At 41.8% G+C, this 18,376-nt stretch overlaps 1 long non-coding RNA gene across 1 annotated transcript in view; it reads left to right on the top strand.

The window, feature by feature from the left end:
* LOC145495464 (uncharacterized) overlaps positions 1-18,376 on the top strand; it is a 337,143-nt gene that overhangs the window by 276,123 nt on the left and 42,644 nt on the right. The window lies entirely within an intron of this gene.

Raw genomic sequence — 18,376 nt, 5'->3', positions numbered from 1 at the left:
CTTCCTTGTCCAGAAGGTCACGCGGGCGCTAGTTGACAAGCTGGTCGTGAAGTTTGGACGCACTATCCTGCAAGACACGGTTGGATATAACATCTACAAAATCTTTGAAGACCTTTTCCTTTCGCAGGAAAAGCAAGACGGCATGATTCTCGAAGGGATTCAGAGCGAGGATCTATGCAAGATCCGCTCAGGCGCGGGAGACAAGAAAACCTCGGGCGTCGACGCTGAAAACAAGCTGAACGAGATATTCGGGAAAAAGTACCGCATCAGTCTCGACCATCAGATCATATCTCACCACGGCGTTTTCTATCCCCAGGCCCTTTACAGCGACCTCACGTTCGAAGTAACCCTTGCACCAGCTTTACAGGTGGTCAAAGGCTCTGAAAAAACCGAGCTGAAATATAAGCTGACCAACATCCAGCTCGGGTACGAAATGATCCGCAGCAAGACTCTGGCAGACGAGGCACAAAGCGTTTACTCCAGCGGCAAAGAGTTCACCTATGACCACGTGTCTCGTTCCAAAGTGGTGACCTTCACAAAAGGCACTGACAGGAGGATCAACATCAAAATCGACGCCCAAAGAAGGTCACTAAAAGCCATCCTCCTACTGTTCATGGAGGAGTATGATGGGGGCGCCAGAGATTTAGAAAAATACGTCTTTCCCGATCTGAGGAAAGTCAGCGTCACGATCAACGGCTCGCCCAACAACGCTTCTTTGTGAAAGAGAAAAATAAAACTGCGCACATGAATATGACAAAATTTTACGCCGATGATAAGTTCGGGCTTGTGATTGATATGCGCTCCATGGCGGACCGAGCAATGCACGGCAGCGGCACACGCATTGTGAACAGTACAGACGGAGTCCAGCTGGAAATCGAGCGGAAAGCCGAAGGCTCGGGCAAAGTGAACTGCCATATATTCATCATCTCCAACTCCCAGTTCAACATTATAAACAGACAGCTAGAATCTGTGCAGTATTGAATATGAACATGGACCCAAGCAAGATACCCTTCAACGCTCTCATTGTGGGGCCGACGAATTCAGGCTAATCAAGGTTTACGGTAGACCAGATCTACGGCCCTTTCCGCTTCAAGTTCGACAACATCTTTCTTTTCTGCCCAACATTCGCGCACAACAAGACCTACCACCGAGTCGGTGAAAATGATCCAAGAATGTTTGTGATAATATGCGAGCAGCACTAGGTGGAAATGTGGTTGAAGCTCGTGAGATGGCTTTTCGAGGGCACCAACACGCTCATAATCCTCGATGACTGCGCAGCCTCGAAAGATGTTAAAGGGCGCACAGGCGAGCTGGTAAATCTCGCCTTTTCTGCTCGGCATATCGGCATCAGCGTTTGGGTGCTGACCCAGAAGATGACCAGCATAACAGCTTCCTTCCGGGAGAACGTGGCGGCGATCGTTCTCTTTTACAGCCCCTCGGCCAAGACCACGAAAGCCATCTTTGATGATTACGCTGGCGAACCATCCCTGGATGAGTACAAAGGTCTGATTTCACAGCTGAAAGAGCGAAAGTTCTCTTATCTTGTGTTCTCGCTTCGCCACTACTACGGGGTTAAGATATTTTGAATTAAAAAATGAAAGTTGTATATATTGTTGCACAATGGCTGAAGAAGATGTCGTGTCAGCAGATATTATTAACCTACTGTAAGCTGAGCCGTCGAGCGGGCCAGCAGGTGGTATAGTGCCAGACTTGACCGCCCCCGGACCTGACATTCCTGCTCTTCGTGAGCAGCTGGCCGTGCTGGTATCTACAGGCAAAGCCAAAGAGGCCATCGGAGTGCAGTTAACCCACGAGCAGGTAAAGCGCCTGAGCGACAAAGATGTTGGGAAATACACCAAAAGGTACGAGACATACGTGGGCTCAAAGACAACAGAAAGTTTGATCGACAGCTTTATTTTTCTTGTAACCAAAGCGGTCGAAATGTCCGTTAACATCAAAGACATCGACGCTTATCAAAAAGAACTCATAAACGACTACATCATAAACAAAGAGCTCTCCAATCTGGCCGGGAACCTTGCTTTGAAATGCGGCGGGCTCCTTGCTGCGGCCAACGCGGCGCTAATCACCCCAAAACATATTGATTTTAACTCGCATTTGGAGAGAAAGGACGAAGTAAAATTGGAAGAAATTCCGCAGCAATCCTCAACAACTGCTGAGGAATTGCAGACAAATTCTGAGTAATTTCTGAGCGTTATTATATTTGCTTAACATACACATTTGTTTCAGAATGTCTACCGAACAATCCGAGAGTGCACCTGCCGTCACGGCGCATTCTCAGGGCGAGACCCATACAGCACCTGCCGTCACGGCGAATTCGCAGGTCGATATCACACAGCAAGCGACAACTCCAACTGCAACAACGACAACGCAGCGCGCAAAAACCCCAAGCGTGTGGCTGCTGGCAAATTGGTTGCTGAAAGAACGCGGCTGGCCCGGGAACAACAGAAAAAAGCCGCAGCTGAGGCTCCTATCATAATCGCGAACAGCAGGGCGAAAGCTACCACCGCGGCCCCTGAGCCAGCCCCGACTACAGAAGGCGAAAGCCCAAAGTGCAACCGAGAAAAAAATAGCAGCCTCAGCAACACCCAATGGCTTACTGCTGGCAGCTTAGCCGTTTCACTGGTCGGGATTTATTACAAACGTGAAGAGCTCAAGGCCGTATTCGGCAAAAAAACGCCTGAGCCCGCGCGTGTTGAGCCAAGACCGGCTCGCGCGACACAGCCAAAAGTTTTAAGACAAATGGATTAAATATTTGCACATGTAAAAGATTAACATGAAGAAAGTTGACGTTACCCAAATTCTTATCTCTTTCTCCGCCATTTTTGGTATCGCGCTGGTATGGTACGACTTCAACGTAAAGGTTTTTTATACAGTCCGCGATCTTTTGAGTGCAACATTGTGTGACAAGGGCGCAGAAAAGACAGATTAAATTTTGTTTTAAACTTTTGTTTTTATTTCTATACTATCAAACGCTACTATGTCCGACAACAAACCTGTTAAGACCATCATGGACGCCGCTACTATCACTGGCTTAGCCGCTGGCATCGGCTGGGCCGCAAAAAAGGTTGTAAAGGACAATTTTACATCTGATCCCAGCAGCAGTGCGATGAATTACGTGAAGTTCACCGCCGGCATGGCGGGTAGCATTGCGCTCAAACAGTACCTCAAGGACCAAAAAATTCTTCCCACCAGCGTCTGAAATGAATGATTTAAAAAAAAAAGACTCTGATATATAACACCATGGCAAGCATCGCGATTATGGCTGGTGGGGTTGTGTTGAACGCCACGGCTTTTATCGGAGGCAATTATCTGGCGAGGGCGTTTGGCGGGGGTGACAAAGCTGCACTTAAAGAAAAAGAGCGCCATGATAAAGCTCTCGAGGCGTATCAAGCGGCTTACGCCAAATACACTCGCAACCGCACCAAACCTCTCGACTGGATTGCGACTAACGCGCAAATAAAAGCGGAGGCCAAGCACAACTTTACCAACACTGACTATGCCTTCAAACTTTACAACCAGGCGCATCCTGACGAACGAATGATACCCCCCAAAGAGCCCAAGTTCTCAGATTTCTTTCAGCCAAGCGAGCAGCAGAAAAATGGTGAACTAATGTTCGTGGGCGCCGGGTCGCTCGCTCTGGGCTACGCAGCCTTCCGGTTCCTTTAAACTTTTTTTACTCCTTCTTATAGTAACGCTATGGACGACAAACTCGCAAAGACATACTACAGCCATGGGGGCTACTGGAAAGGCATCGCCGCGATCAAAAAATTAGCCGAAGCTGCCAAGGTACCTGAAATAACCGCAAAAAAGGGGCTGATCAAGCAAGGGCTCTGGCAGATATTCCTCCCCGCGCCGAGGCGAATTCTTCGGTCGAAATTCGACGTTCCAACACCCAACACGGTCCACCAGGCGGACCTTCCTTTTCTGCCGCACGACAAACTGCTCCGCGGGCGCAAAGTTTTCAAATACGCACTCACCGTTGTCGACGTGGCCAGCCGCTACAAAGAGGCCGAATCCTTGACTTCGAAAAATTCTGATGAGGTCGCCCAGGCCTTTCAGAAGATTTACAAGCGCGCGCCTCTGAAATGGCCTTAAATGCTGCAGGTTGATCCCGGGCGCGAATTCATGAGCGCTGTCACAAAAGAGATGGACAAGCACAAAACATATATCCGGCGCGGGCGCGTTGACATTCACAGTGACCAGGCCATTGTTGAACGTTTCAATCGCACCCTGGCTGAGCGCTTGTTCGGACACCAGTACGCCGTTGAAATGCGACTCCCTTAGGGCCAGCGGTCCACTGCCTGGGTGAAAAGACTTCCACAAGTTGTTTTGGCTTTGACCAAAGAGGTAACAAGCCGTATCGGCAAGAAACCAGCCGTTGCCATCAAAGAAAAAGCTGTTTATGCAAGGCCATCGACATCTTATTCAAGGCCTGTTGGAAAAAGCGAAAAACTACTCCCCTCCCTTGTCCAAGTTCGTTATCTCTACCAACCCGGAGAGCTTGAAGGTGGTGTAAAAAGAGCCACAGATCCAATCTGGTCTTTAAAGGTTTTCAGCATTGAAAGATCTTTTACCGAACCGAATCAATCCGTTCTCTACTATTTGCACGACGGTCCCAAGCGCGGCTTCGTGAGTGAAGAACTGCTGGTTGTCCCTCTAAACACACAATTACCCCCAGAGCAACTTTGAAACTTCGGCTTCCAACTCTCTTAATTCATCATCTGTGAATGAAGGCAATATATCCATGTTGATGTACCCGTAAGCTTTTGTATGGATACCATCGTCACCTATCCATCGCTTTGAATCAAACGGTGAAAGCGAAATTTTGTTTAGATGCATGCCGTAGATCTCGTGTCCCTCGCTTCGAAGAATGTTCATTCCATTCCTTAGCTGCTTCGTACCAAAAAGCGTTTCCTTGTACTGTTCATGCATTATTTGTTTCTTGACAACGCTCTTTTTTACGCCCTTTGCTTTTTTGATATTTTTTTCGTCCGCGTTCAAGATAGAGTACATTTTCGGTCTCAGACACACACACTCTGCTATGGGGGTTCCGGCACATTCGTCTTTCATTTTGCCGAAGACCTTTTTGGTGGTGTTTGAGTTGAGTGGATGCTCCTTCGGGTAGTCGCTCGTATCATACAGATTTTGTTCGTTTCGATGTCTTTGTAGATGTGATCCGTTTCAATCTCAAGCAGAAGGCTGTCGGTGTCTGTGTACAAGAGCTCGCATCTTGAGCCGTATTGTTTTTTTAGCTCGTTGTAAAAGAAGTCGTACATCAGGATCTTGCTGTTGTCAAGGATCGTTATCCCCGTGTAGACTGGCTTGTTGAGAAGTAGCTTGCTTTTTCGCATGTCGATTCCTACAAGGTCGTTTGAAAAGAAAACGTGCCTTGAGAACAAAGGGCTGGCAACCAATTTCCTTATTTTCTTCGTCTCATTGGTGCGCACTATTTTTATGTCAACATGGTTGCGCAGGTTTCCATGGTTTTGCAGAAAACTGAGTTATTCATGAGCTTGTAAAAGTTCTTTTCAAAATCGCTCTTTGCGTTTTTCCTGAATGCTGTGTTCATCCGGATGTACGGTTCCATCCAGCATTCTTGTTCGAACTCCAACACCCTGTGCACGCTCTTCAGTTTCATGCCCTGCTTCAGATAAAACTGCAAGTTTCTGTAATGCACGACATAGTTCCTTTTGTCCTCAAGCGTCAGCAGCAGCTTCTTGCTGTCCGGGGGGTTCAGCTCCAGGTCTTCCATCATCCTCTTTTGGTAGTCCGACATCCATTCCTTTTTCACTGCCTTTTTCTCTGGCGCCAGGGGATAGCTGTTGTGCTCCTCATGCAGTTCTGCTGGATATTCAAGATCAACCTCAAGAATCCAACCATTCTTTGCGTTTTCTTTTTTCTTAAGAGCCAGTGCCCATAACTATGGACCAAACAACGGCACAAGTCGAAAAATCGATTTTGCTCATTTTTTGCCCATAGATTGGCCCTAGCTAGTAAACAAACGGACCATAGTTAGTTTCCGCTAATGAAGCTTTTTTGGGGAGAAATTTGCGAAAAACGATTTCGCCCCGATTGAGCTCAAAATCTACTTCCTGTTATGCTAAATTTTCTGAAAATTTGATTGCTTTGCGCGTCGCATAGCAGCTACTTGAGAATCTTTCAATGGTCTTTACATTCAGCTCAGGTCTTCATGGTATGACTGAGCGAAAAATAAAATAAATCGAGGTTTCGTTTGAGCCCGAAACGAGATCGAACAGAAACGCAAAATATTACGATGTGTTGCAAACGAATTATAGCACTAAAATATCGCCATATTTTTCTATGGGCTATAACTTTAAATACCATAAAAATACTTTCTACGGGTTAACTATACACCCACCTGTTTGAAAATCAAAAAACATCTCTGGGCAAATGGTTTTAAGTCGCCCGCCTGCCTGTGTTTCTCATAAATTTTTCCCTGAACCGCCGTGAGAATGTAGACAATTGCGTGACGCGGGCGGTCACCCTGAATACATAATTCGTTTCCAACAAACTGCAGATGGCTATCTTAGAACATTTGGGTGAAAAAAGAATAACATAATGGACCACTTTTAACTTTAATATTTTGAAAGTCATCGCTTTGGAAATTTCGTTAATTAAAAACGCCAATTAAAAGCAATTTACTTGGAGTTCGTGTGTTACTGCTATGTCGTTTTAAGCTGCCGTTCTTTCTTTGATCATTTTAATTACAAGAATGAGTTCTTGAAAGAAAATCGTTCTAAGTTCATTTGTTAAGCGTAATGATAAGTTGATATTGTTGGTTTGTAGCCTTACGTGATCTGAAGGAACGCTACAGTGATTAAATTTGTATTTGTTGATTTCGACGGATCGATTTTCGGTTAAACCTTGTTATTTGTACCAGCACATTTAGTGCCTTTTCTCCTGCTAAAAAGTCGGAAAAAGTAAAGTAAACAAATCATAAAAGTTTAAATCATAAATAAGAAGCATCAACAGTGCAAGTGTCTCGGTAAGCTGTTAATTTGAACAATTACTGTGCTGGACGGATTGCTTTCCAGGTTACGGACGTACTATACATATAGTTCATTGTGCGCGAATGTTTCTGTTTCAAACAACTGAAATGCTCAATGCTTTTTTTCTTTTTTTCTTCAGTCTTAAAAATTAAAGTTAGAGTTAGGATAAACCCTAAACTGTTTTGGCCGCCAACCTATTTTTGGCTAATTGCTTAATCAAATTATATATATATATTTTATTGAAATTCGCTCTTCCGTGACCGACTTCCGCGAACAAAACAAGATGGATGTTTGCTGTTCATTTAAGACTACAGTCCTGGTCAAAAGTGTTGGGACAGTTACGGCAGATGACTTCACAGGCAGCCTCTCTCTTAAGACCAAAACCGCGCAAGCCCGGGTACCCCCCTCCCTCTGTCAACGTTGATAAAAATCTTGAAGAAAAAAAATCCTTGACAATAGCTTCAGAATAGCCACGTTTCAAGAATTGTTCGCCTCCTAGAACAGTATTCTCGAACTAAAGAGACGATAAGATAAATATTCACGTCTTAATCCAATAATAACGATTTTCAGCAATCGCGTTCGGTTCCAACACAACTGTCTAACCACTCTCTATCGTCCCTCTTTCCTTTTTTCCCACATCCGATCTAGTCTTCAGAATAGCTTCATTTTCTTGCAACATTGCCACGGGGGGGGGGGGGGGGGGGGTGTCAATTGTACTTGCTTCTATTCATCTTTTGTTCTAAAACGTTAAGGACGTAGTTGAAATCGTGCGTTTTAGCGCGCAAAAAGGGGAGGTGTCCCAACAACTTATGGCCAGGATTGTAGGTTCACACTAGAGGAAATTGTTCCGGATTCGTGATGAATCCGGAACGTTTTAGTGCCAGATTGATTTTGCCGTTTACACAAAAGTGGACGAATCCGAAATAAAAACTCCCCGGTTTGGTCGTGTCTCCGGAGATTTTGAATCCGGAATTTAATGTGGGAACTTTGAATTCGAAAACTTTTGAATCCGGAGAGTTTTAGTCGCGTAAACGATTTTCTCTCGAATCCGGATATTTTTCCGCCTGTGATCTTTTGAGTTTGCGGTGGAACGAAAATGGCGGATTACATGATCCAGTCGTAGTCGAGTCGTAGGCACATTGATGGCCATTTGATGGCGGTCGCTGGGTGATTACCTCGTGCTGTTTCAGGTGTAGGTGATCACTTTTATAATGGGTAATGCCATATTCCTCAGAAGCCCAATTTATACTTTACTGCGCAGATGACGACGATGGCACGATCGAAAACCTTGACGGTTCTAGATATTAAGTAAAGACCAGAATAAATACCTGGAGGGACCTGACATGATGGACAACAGGACCGTCGTCAGCGAGTTGAAAGAAAACTTCAGACTGTCTCAACCTACCCCTAGCCTTATTTTCGGAGGCATTTTGTTTCTCGTTGTCGAGGCAACAAACTGCTTGTTAACCATTCCATCATGAATGTTCCCGGAGTTATCGTCGTGTGTTAACGGTTAAGAATCCGAATATCCTTTCACTGTAAACCCCTACTAATCCGAATATTCTAAAATTGATGAATCCGGGAACTTTTACGAATACAGAAACCTCCTTTAGTGTAAACCTAGTCCTAGATCGACCACTGTAATGTTTATTTGTCTACCAGTGTTATGATCTGCAAATTTCAGTTAATTGATCAAACAACCAAAGTAGAAAAGATGGATTTTTTGCCCAGTATGATTGACACTTGAACGCAATTTCTTCCTCGGCTAATTAAATTCAAGAAATTCCGGGTTTTCTTGCTGAGTTTGAGCATATTGTGTAGGTACAAATTTTCTACACAGCTAGAAGAGCTGAGATGCCGTCACGCAGATAGTAGTTTATAGAATTTAGGGCATTTCCACTTGACTTTATTTGTCAGTCAATGATTAAATTGCCATAAACCATAGAGGATTGGTTAACTGTATCTTTAAAACTGCTACTCTATTGTAAGTTATCAGTGAAATCAATAAAATAAACAAGTGTTAAAATCATTTCACGGAGTACTGTAGTAACGTTCTTTATCGGGGATGTCGTGGGTGTTGCAATGCAAATGAAAAAATATGTATATTTATACTAACTTAGACAAAAAAGAAAAACAAATCCATTATTTTATCCACACAACGTTTCAAAAATTGCTTTCATCGGATTGCTGGAAACGAATATTTACTCAAGAGTGGCTATCCGCGTCACGCAATTGTTTACATTCCAACGGCGGATTTTGGGCAAAATCTATGAGAAACACAGGCCAAGGCGGGCGACTTGAAACCATTTGCCCCGAGATATTTTTTGATATCCTAACAGGTGGCTGTATATTTAACCCATAGAAAGTGTTTTTATGGTATTTAAAGTTATAGCCCATAGAAAAATATGGCGATGTTTTTATGCAATAACTCTCTTGCGACACATTGTAAAATTTTGCGTGTTAGTTTGATCTTTTTTCGGGATCAAAACTAACTTTGATTTATTCTATTTTTTGCTCAGTCATACCACGAAGACCAGAACTGAATATAAAATTCATTGAAAGATTCTCAAGTAGCTGTTCTGCGGAGCGCGAAGCAATCAAATATTCGGAAAATTCAGCAAAACCGGAAGTAGATTTTGAGCCCAATCGGGTCGAAATCGTTTATGGCATATTTCTACCAAAGAAAGCTGTATTAGCAGAAAACTAACTATGGTCCGTTTCTATTCTTACTAGGACCTATCTATGGACAAAATTCAAGCGAAATCAATTTTTTGACTTGTGCCACTGATAGGCGATTTAGGTCCATTTTTATAGGCATTCACTCTTAAGGATCTGCTCCTCTATGGGCATAGCACGTTTCCATTTGAAATCTCTTTTCGGGAGGGGCTTGCTCATTGCCCATCCGTAAAGGTTGTTTGCGTCGAGATACATGATGAATTTTTTTGGCTTGCTGGGGTCATAGTCTGGTACTTGCGGGTTGTTTGCTTCGGCGTACCTCTTGCTTAGCATGGAGATTCCGCCCCACATTCCCCTTTCCACGAAAAGATGCATTTCATAGTCTGTGAATAACTCAAGCTCGACCCCCGTCTTTTTCAAGAGCGCGTCCCAGCTGAGGCCTGGCAACGTGAAATAATGCGCCGGATCTAACCCATACTGCTCTTGGCACAGGTTTCGGAAGTTCTCGAAAACATCAGCCAAAAGCGCGACATCGTTTTCACGTAAAGATCGTGATAATCGCCCAGCGTTTTGCATTCAAAAGCCTCCCAGACAGTCTGCGCGTGCGCGTACTCTTCGTCTGTTATGTGCTCGTCCGAGAGCTTGCTGTAAAAGTTCTCTTTGTCCGGAAGCCTTGTCTCGCTGAATCTTCCCCATGAGTCCATGTACTCGTAAGGGTAGATCCCTTTTTTGTAAAGTAGGTCGCTGCCTTTTGAAATCGTTGATGTTATTTTCAACGACTCCTTTGGTGTTGCACTTAGAAGTGAATCAAGGCTTCCTTGCAAAAAGTTCCAGCTGTCGATGAAACTCAGACCTCCGACTGAAAATGTGATATATTTCTCCATGTTGTTGGCGACGCATTTCACATCTTTCTGCAGCTGCGACATCGCTGGCATTAAATGGTGTGCGTCGTAGCCTCTTAGGTTGTGGAATATAACTGGTATTTGGTCCGTCTTGGGATTTATTCGTAATTTCTTATTGCATTCGTTGTGCGCGGCTCCGCGGTACCTACCGGTTATGTGGCAATGGTCCTTTACTGCGTCTCTGAAGTTTTTCTGAAGTAAAGGGTCTCCACAGAACTTACAATTTTCCTGTAATTTTGCTTCCATCTGGTCTTTTTTGTCTGTCAATCTTTTTAGCCTTTGAATCCCACTTTGTTTTTCTTTCCTGCTACGTAAAAACATTTTTTGTGGCCTTGACCCCAATAACTCCATTTTTCACTTCCTTTTTCACTGCCTTCTTCACTGGCTTCTTCAATGTTCCAAACAGGTAAAGAGTCTAAGAATTCGTCTTTTATCAAACTTTTGTTACAAATATGGCAATCAGTTGCATTTTTGAATTTTTCCCAGTCTTATTCCGTCATCTTAATCTGCTTTGGTACGGCCAAACTCTATCTTATTTTCACCTCTTCCTGCAGAATGCCACTTAAAAACGTTCCCACCGCGTTTTCACCCCTGTAAACCTTTGACCCTGAAACTTCACCGTCGCTTCTCACAACCATGTAAGAATACCCGCATGCCTCATGCCTTTCGGTCTTCTCTGTGTAGCTTCTTTGATTGTTCTCTGGCCCACGCTCACAGCCTGGAATCTTTCTGACTAAAGCCTCGAAGTCCGCGTATATAACGTAGGGCATCTTCATCTGTCTTTTATGATTTTGGAAAGAAAGGGTGTTTTCCCCCTCCTCTGGCATCTCAATCCTTGTCGGCCTGCCGTTCACACCATTACAATATTTTTTGTGGTCCTTGAGCAAGTTTGCTTTTGTGAAACGAGATAAGCACATCAAGCAATAGTGAATTTTATTATTCAATGACTTATCAAACAGCAAAGCGCTCACCCGTTTTACATAACAATAGTGTTGTATTGCCCCCGACTCAATTAATATCAGGTTTACCTGCTTCACATTCTTTTTTTCTCTTCTGTCGCTAAGCTTGAGCGGGAACACAATATTGTTTTCACAGCCAAATAAGGTTATTGCGAGGTTTTGTTTTGAGCCTCAAGCTTGTCTATCTGTTCTACCGGTGTTGGGAAATCGATGCCTTTGTAGTTAATACCGTCGTTAACCGGATAGCTGCTTGGTCTATTTGGGTTCCTACCATTCGGTGCAGGAAATAAACAAGCTCTGAGAGCCCCCTTCAGGCATTCGTTGTCTCTGTTTTTCACGTTGATTATTGCCTTCTTATTTGCCAGCCAAGCTGGAAGAGGTAAATAGGTTCCTCCAGGAATTGGATGATAGATTTCGACATCTACGTACGCAATCGTTATCCTTTCAATTTCCCATCCTGATCCCTTCTCAGACCAGTTTTCTATTTCTCCTTTTGTTTTTTCAATAAATTCATCAAATTTTTGTTTTATCTGGTCCTTATCAGGTCTGATGAAAAGGTGCGGTTGGTTATTTTTATCACGAAAAAAGTGATTTATGTCTTGCGTTTTTCGGTCTCTTTCTCTTGAAAACTTTACGTCTAACGCAAAACTTACTTTTGCGCTTTTTAACCTTTTGATTTCTTGTTCAGCCAAATCAGTAAACTTTTCTTTATTTTCTTTTGCAAACCTTAAAAGATCTTTATTTTTTGGATTTCTTTCAGATACATCCATTCTCCAAGTTCGGATATCTGGGGAATTATATTGATATGTTTGGAACCCGTCATATAATGGATGTTTTTCTCGTTCTAACGGTTCGGGTAGGTTTCTGTTTTCCCTCGTTGGTATTCGGCCGTAAAACATTTGCAGTACATCGGACGAATATCTTGCGGCTGCCATCTCGGCATATATACTTGTGCAGATACTTCTTCAATAGGAAATATTTCTGTGACACGCGTGACCCTTCTTATCTCATGACGTCAATTCTTCGGAATCAAAACAATACCCTGCTTGACCCTGCATATCCGATCCGCGCTTTGTTTTCTTTCATGTTGCGTGTTACACACACATAGAGAGTACTGGTTCTGTGACAGTGGGTATGAAAAAAGCAGTATCAGCTGTTGAAAAGACACCCACCGTTAAAAGCTGAGCCCTGTGCGAAGCTTTTAACGGTGGGAGTCTTTTCAACAGCTGATACTGCTTTTTCCATACCCACTGTCACAGAACCAGTACTCTCTATGTGTGTAATACTATTGTAACTGCAGCGTTATTTAACGGTTATATTCACCCCGCTTTGCATGAATATTCTGCTTTTTCCACATTTCCTCTCCCTTCTCTGTCAGCTATCTTCAATTTTACTCTGTGAGGAGCTTCGCTCTTCTTCTGGCTACGGTAACAGCGCCCTTTCACTCCACGGGTTCCAGCTCGACCGTCTTCCTCTTTCACGAAAACATTGTGCATGTAGTTTTCCGTGAAGAATTTGTAGCCTTTTTCTCCAATTTCCTTTATTCCACATTTTTTTAAATAGTTGCCTATTGTGATCGAGGACACTTTTGTTAGATTTTGCAACGATTTTGTCCACGCTGCGAAAGAACGCTCCTCACCGGCGGCCAGCTTGAACGTTTTGTTTACCCAATGTAGTTCACGTGACCGTGAAGCTAAAGAGGTCTATTTGGAATGAATTACATTCTTCCCCGTGTGATTTCCAAAATGTTGAATAAAAATGTACACATAATAAATATAAAAGGTTCCGGTAAAATATGTGATTTTTTAAAAAAATAATATTAACTTTAACGGATCGCAAATAACACTTAATGAGATTGAACTCTACTACAAACTATAGAACAGATGCCTGGTTAAAAGTCAAAATTTTGCTTGCTGTTGTGGCAATTTACATAGTTAAACATCATTAATAGCACAATACAACGTCGAAACTTTTTCACGAGTGATTACAAATGATTTCCTTCTACACATCTGGTTTTGAGAGCTTTAATATTTAGATTAAGCTGCGGATAAAATTTTGAAAACTGACTTGGTTCTCTATCACGACGGGCGCCTTTGACCCACTAACTTCTTCGTTTCTGTAATTTTCCTCATGACTTCTATTAGTTTTGGCTGAGAGTCCATAAGAGTGTTGTGTTGGATATTACGGACTAATGCTCCTGTTGTTACCAATGGCTAACATCCTTGCTTTCATCGATCGAAGAGAGCACACGGAAAACAGCACAACTTAATTCTTCCATTCGCGCATAACCACAATTCCTTGTGTCTTTGATCTTACCGCCGACCACAATTCCCTGTGTTTTGCACGAAAAGTGGTTGATCTCCCTTAGATGTTGTATTCTTTTATCGATTAGATCTGCTGCCTCGTTCGTTCGCTTCAGGCTCACTCACTACGGCAGCTATTAGACTATCGAGGGATATACTTACAGGGCTGTAGTATTTAGCGGAAATTGCAGTGGAATAGACGTCAGATTTTTCTCTTTACAAGAGACCAATAGACCATAGTACCAGTCAAAGCTACATTTGCATTGATCTGGGCAAGCTGTTAAAAAATTCAAACAGCAAGAAAAAGTGATCAGTGTTCGTCTTAAATAGAAAAATAACGATGCTGTTTCCTGAATCTACTGACTGGTGTGTCTGCAAATTCTCATAAAATTTCTCTTCAAGACCTCTTAATTACCACATTTCTCGGGCACAAAATAAACAATCATTAGATGAGGTTTTTGTGATATCCAGAAGAATCAAGGTCGAGGTAGGGGTTATCAGCCGAAGCCGAAGGCTGAGACTGATAACCCTTACTAAGACCTTCATTATTCTGGATATTACAAAAATCGAATCTAATAATTGTTTTATTATACATTGAACGAAAAAAAAAATCATGTTTTTGCTTCTTCACTGACGGCAAGCAGCACAAACCGCGCGAACTTGGCATGATTACCTTTAGAAATCATGCACCGCAGTCATACATCACATGATTACCAGCGACCTTGAGTGTCCTAGCTTGATATGATTATTTATTATCTGCAGCTAGATGACGTCACAGGCGCTGATTTCGAAAATACATTGTACGCTTTCGGCCAATCGTCAGTTCAATGTATAATAATATGTAATATCTGATCAGCTTATGCCGTGGACAGAAGGAGTGTGCGGCTTAAAGCGGGAAAATTGTACAAACACGGTGATAACCCTTGCCAAAGTTAGTCAATACAGTGGAACTCCGTTAATACGCTCTCCAAAGGCCGTATTAACGGGGTAGGATTAAATAGACCATATTCGTATTCTCAGTTTTGGACTGGAACTAGCTTGCAACTGAGGCTAATGCAGGAAGTCTTTTCAAATGCAAATGACACTTCTCTCTTTGAATGATATTCCCTCACATGAACCTCCATTTCAAGCTTGTTGCAGTCCAATATCGAGAAAACCAATATGGCCTATTTCACTACTGGTATAAATTGAGCGACGTCTTAACAGATATATCACGATTACACTTCTAAACAAATGTTCTTTAGTAAGAGTCTGGAATGCGATATAATTAAAAAAATGAACCGTCAATCAGTACATACAATATTAACAATGTGACTAACTGGTTCGAGTGGCCATATAAACGGGGTAAAATTATAAAGGATTAGACAGGTTCGGATTTCAGAATGTGGCCGTTGGCCGTATGAACGGGGTGGCCACATTAACGGAGGTTTCATATAAGATAATATATAAACGTTTCGCCGCGACAAACATAAGCGGGCGTAACAACGAGGTAATCGTAAGGCGTGGTTCCACAGTATGAGAGCTTTCATAAGAATCTATTGCAAAAATCATGATGGGACCCCAAACCTGCCAATTTTAACAAAAAATGTACGCCAGGGGGGCAAGTGTTGCCCCCTGGAAAAGGATGAAAGGTAAAGAATTAATCCCCCTTAAAAGCCATATTCCCAAGTAATCCCTATCAAGCTATTTTTAGCGATGACACTCAGTTAGTGTGGAGTATGGAAATATACGGAGCGCGACTTAAATTGTGATAATATCAACGTTGCAGGATTTGCAATTTCTAGACTCTCTTTGGATTTCCAAAACCACTGGAGTGATCTAAAAATAGTTTGAGCGGGACTACCTTTGGAATAAAGTCTATATGGGAGATTAATTCTGTTACTCTTCATGATCTCTTAGTTATAAAAGGTAACTCTTTGGTACACCTATTTTAACGACGGTAACGTATACTCTATACATTTGCTACGAAACAGAGACCGCCTTCTTCCAAACAGTGTAACAAGATCGAAAGCAGTGTTAGTAGTCAATAGGAGGCGTCTATCTTTTCTTGCCAGACAAAACATTGTGAAGATAGAGGGAATGTTATTAAAAGAAGAAAGAAGTGTCTCAGGAGTTATGAGCAGGGTTGTAACTCTTTACACGTGACTTTCCTATAATGATGGATGACTATTACAAGATTAACAGATTATCCCAGACATTGAAAAAGGGAACCCTTATTGTAAGTTATATTAACTTTGGTATCTACATATCTGTTTCTTTATTATTATTATTATTATTTTTTCATTATTTTTTTATTTTCTATTTTTTTTTTTTTTTTCACGTTGGATTCTTGTATGCATAAGACACAGGTATATAGGCTTTTGTCATTTGTGCCCGTAAAACCGGCATATTATGCTGCTAGCACTGTTCTAAATTTTTGGAAAATTGTGCCCGAATTATGCTAGCAAAATCGACAAAAGCCTACAGGTATACTTGATTATTAAAAAAAGGATCATTGGATAAGGCAATTGGAGAGTTTTCATTGGCTTCGCCATCATAGTATATGAGCCATTATACCGTGCTCTACAAATATGGTAAGTGCGCGCGTAGTTTTTGGGGGCGTTTTAATTTGTATTTTATCTTAGTTTTCTACTGGGGGCATTTTCAATAAACGAATTATTCCACTCGCGTTTGTTGGATATCAGATGATCGATAGCCAACTCGGCGCTACGCGTCCAGTTAGCTATCTATCATCTAATATCCAACGCGTGCTCGTGGAATAATTGTTACTTACCAAATAAACATAAAAAATATGTATTTCCCATTTGCTTTTATTCTATCTTATTTTGTTTTACTTTGAAACTTACCGTCAAGGCTTCCCTGACGAGTATGTTGAGGAGACGTCGTTACAAAAATTGCAGCTGCCGAAAAAAGAGACACATCTTTCTTGAGTTAAATGCCATGCGCAAAGGGAATTCGTTTGCTTAAAAAACCCTTACATACGGTGGTTGCGCCCGCAGCATGAGCGGCAGTGAAAACTGAGTTGTCCTATTGAAACAACACAATAGTCTCTTTCTTCGCAGTTAAAAAAAAAACAATGTCATGCTCGCTTTGGCCTCTGATCTATTGCTTAAATCGAGAATTCTGGGTTTAGTTGGCGAGCAACAATATATTTTGTTCAAAACGACACAGTTCTTATCCCACCTGGCGACAGACGTCGAAGAGTGAGTGGCGGAACACAAACGACTCATTTTGGCGTCAAATTAAAAGCACAAAATGTTTCATATTTTTCACGTTTAAAATCTGATTAGCTTTTTTGAATTAAAAATCCCTTTTCACAAATATCTAGCGCCGTTTTTATTGAGAAAAGTTGCCCGACTGCAATGTCTTTCCTGTTAACAAGCACTTGGCGTAAGGACAGTACAGTTTTTCCCTCTGCTGAATCCTGATTGGTCAAATCAAATTGCAGGCGCACCAGCCAAATGCAAGGAAACTGAAAAATGTCCCCAGGGCCCGCGTTCCCCTTGACTAGTGACCGCTAGACGTGTTCCCGACCACTGGTAAGGAGAATTCGGGCTCTGCGAACAAAATTGAAACATGTATGGTGACCGCCATAGCCTTCCCTCGTCATTTCAAGCTTAAATTCAACTCAGTGCCTTTAAATAGAGCAAAACAAATAATGAAAACACAAACACTTACTTAGCACAAGGACAGCAGCCCACACACTTTTCCTGGGAGACATTTTCATGTCCGTAATGATCTCTAAAATTGTTCAGATATGTTGTTGTATTAGAACACAATTTATTTAATGCATATTGAATGCGTGCCTTTTTGAATGGAACTCACTTAAAACCCAGTCCAAGATCGAAATGACACTAGCAAAAAAAGATTTACACCTAGCATTTGGAAATGGAGTAAAGTTTCGTACAATGCATTACTTAAGGCAATCAATATTTCCATGGAAACGATAAACAAAAAAAATGAAAATCAGAAAGCTGTATTTTGCGCGAACCAAATATGATGCAAAAAAACTAATAGCAATGTCCCAAACTATGGTATATGGCATATAGAATATACAAGAATAAAAACATTCTGTACGTTTGATCTCGAGTAAATCCCAAGAACAATTCAAATAATACTTTTTGCATCACGATAGTGAATAAACCGAGAGACACTATTTTTATTACGTTGCTTAAATAACTCCAAAAAGAGTCTTGAAGATAAGTTTTGAAGCCATAAAAGTTTGGTTGGAAAACAGTGACACCGTTTTTTCCTCTTTTTTTTTTCACATGCACTCGTGTTCTAATATATTAAAACTCAGAGAAATGAAAAGTGTTTCCGTCTCTAAGATCGTGAACCCACGCAGGTTAAAATAATAAAATTGTTATTATATTATTTAGAATGTATTAATATTTACGTTATTATTTTATTATTGAGACAATAATATTATTTTAATAATATAATATTCTAATAATAATAATAATAATATAAAGTAATATTATTATTCGAGAATTATTTTGTTTCAG

Source organism: Orbicella franksi, chromosome 8 (genome assembly GCF_964199315.1).
Source record: "Orbicella franksi chromosome 8, jaOrbFran1.1, whole genome shotgun sequence".
NCBI classification, from domain to species: Eukaryota; Metazoa; Cnidaria; class Anthozoa; order Scleractinia; family Merulinidae; genus Orbicella; species Orbicella franksi.
The sequence above is the reverse complement of the archived record's forward strand: the minus strand, read 5'-3'. Positions and strand labels throughout refer to the sequence as shown.